Below are 2,831 nucleotides of genomic sequence, written 5' to 3' on the forward strand. Positions count from 1 at the left end.
TCTTGTACAGGGAATTACTGCTTCGTTTGGGCACAACGATTCCTTCCTTATCGTTACTTTAGCATAAAGACGTCATCTTTCGTCACCAGAAGCGATACAGGGTTGTTGTTCACGAGGCAATTGACGACGAGCAAGCAGAGATTCATATAAGGCCACGCTCTGATTTTGCCTTAGAGAACCCGAATTTTGAGCCTTGCCCATTGCATGCAAAGGTCACACGACAGTTGAATGATCACAGTTCATCACATTTGTAAGTTCTCGTGTACACAAACGTGAATCATTGTGGATTAATGCGTTTAAACGATCTTCATCAAAGCCAGAAGGCCTTTCTGAATGTTACTAGTGTGAAAACGATCCTCGTTAAAACGAGAAATCCATTTTGTTGCAATGCTCTGTCCGATGGAATTATCCCCATACATGGCGCATGTGTTTCCGGCTACCTCCGCTGCTGTCATTCATCTACTGAACTCAAACACAAGAATATGTCGGAAATATTCCGATTTTTCCACTGGACACTCCATGTTCTAGCGTCCACAGCCCCAGTCACTAACTCCATTTGACAAAACGACAATATGTAAAGTCAAAAAGCAACACAATGAACTAAAAATTAAAAACGACAATCAATAAGTGAACCCATAGCAACCAGAATACCATATTGCAAAACAAAAACGCCACGAACTTATAGACCACCCAAATGCAACAATATCATCCCTGAATGGCCTCATGTAACTTCTTTCCCTATTCAGTAAGTTATTTATATTGAAGGTGTTTCAAGAACACTTCTACAAACTTTGGGGACAGATTGCTTACCTAAAAACTAGAAAAAGTATTCAAATATGTATATAATGCTTGCATGCAACATTGGCAACAGCCTTGCCGCAGTGGATACACCGGTTCCCGTCAGATCACCGAAGTTAAGCGCTGTTGGGTGTTGCCGGCACTTGGATGGATGACCGTCCGGGTCGCGTTGCGCTGTTGCCATTTTTCGGGGTGCACTAAGCCTCGTGATGCCAATTGAGGTGCTACGCAACTGTATAGTAGCGGCTCCGGTCACAGAATACCATCATAACGACCGGGAGAGCGGTGTGCTGACCACACGCTCCTCCTATCCGCATCCTCAGCTGAGGATGACACGGCGGTCGGATGGTGCCGATGGGCCACATGTGGCATGACGACGGAGTGCTGCTGCTGCTGGTGCCACATTGCCAAAGCCCCTCTCTCAGTGTCTCAGGCTTTGTACTGGAGGGCGTTCAGGTTCACCTAAAGACGACGGTTCTGATGAACTAACAAATCAGTGAATAAACAGAATCTAATCGAGCACTGTACCACTTAAATATACCGTCAACTGTCGTGACTGTGCTAAGCATGTGGTATGTCTGCTTGTTTACAGAGCACTTATGCTGTGATGCAGAACTACTCCTACACACTCGTATTTAGTAGACGTTACTCTTTCTCTTAAGAAGAGGCATAATACACTTACAATTATAATCCTGGATAGCATGTCGAATATTCACGACAGGAAGAAAATGTGGTCACATAAGAAAATTTTGAATTATTCGACGACTTTTAGAACAGCACGGATAATATTAATACTTACATACCAGGAATTCAGGTCGGTCACTCTGCAGGGTAGTTGCCAACACTTACCTGGAAAAGGAAAGTGTTATTAACATTCTTGACTCATTAGAAACAATAAAAGGTACACTATTAATTTACCATATTTTATCTGATTTTGTTTGTGAGATTGTTGTGGTTAATGTTTGTAACTCCAGTTTCGTCTTTGGAACTGGTTTGATTGTAATTAAGATTATCAGATTGGTCTTGTTCATTCTAATGTACAAAGCTCATAACACAAATAAATATTTACAGGAGAGGTAATGGAAATGAAACAGCTACTCTGGATTTGAGTGTATCGTATCTTGTCGAGGAGACGGAAATGGTTTTCAGAAGAACACGTAACTTCTATTACACGCTGGTGCCGATAAGAAGTGCCTTCTGGCACAAAAAAGAGGTTTGAAGTGCATCACCGTCGTCATCTCTCAACTACGTATCCTGGTATCTTTTCCTTCTCACGATATGGGAGCTCATCAACGCATGAACTCATAATAAATACTCGACATGTCCTATAGAAAGTATTGTCGCATTACTTTTGGGGCTTTCGTATCGGTTTGTTGTATGTACAGATGATGTACTGCATGCCACACTGCCACACCAATGGAAATTCAGATTATCAGTCGACAAAGAAGCTACACTACAGGGGCTAACTGTAGTGGCTTGCAGTACAGTACAGGTCGGTTGGCGGAAACCTGAAGTTTCAGTGTCGAATCGAATGACACCTATTATTCAAACGTCAATTAAACTTTTAAAGTATGTTCTAATTCGCTACGATTTTTACTGTGAATAAATGTTCGACTGCAGCATTTGTAACAACGAATTAAAAGTATCCACAATCTCGCTCACGGATGACCCTTAATACGATGTGTCACAATAATGAAGTCAGTTGAGTCACGTTCATTATCTGTGGAAGGGAAAGAGCTAGTAGGCTGCTATTCAGATTGTAATAGAGGAAGATAGCGTCATTGTCAACATGGGGATTTCTGTGAAACTGGAGCCTTTGTAACAGACAGTCTGCACGCATATACATATACCTGATAGGTGAAGTGTCCCCATAGTCTGGTGACCTAACAACACCGAGATGGTTCAGAACTGGACGCAAACGGCCAGGATTAGGTTGGTCACGGAAAGAAAAGAAAAAGGAAACTGTTCTATTCTGGTCGTTCTGCCGTTTTCCGTGGATGGAAGTTTTTAAATACGATCAAAAGAGAACAGGT

At 42.1% G+C, this 2,831-nt stretch overlaps 1 pseudogene; it reads left to right on the plus strand.

Moving 5' to 3' along the window:
* Positions 1-863: 863 nt before the first annotated feature.
* On the plus strand, positions 864-981 carry LOC124620734 (annotated as a pseudogene).
* The last annotated feature ends 1,850 nt before the right edge of the window (positions 982-2,831 follow it).

The sequence above is a fragment of the Schistocerca americana genome, chromosome 6 (assembly GCF_021461395.2).
Source record: "Schistocerca americana isolate TAMUIC-IGC-003095 chromosome 6, iqSchAmer2.1, whole genome shotgun sequence".
Lineage (NCBI taxonomy): Eukaryota > Metazoa > Arthropoda > Insecta > Orthoptera > Acrididae > Schistocerca > Schistocerca americana.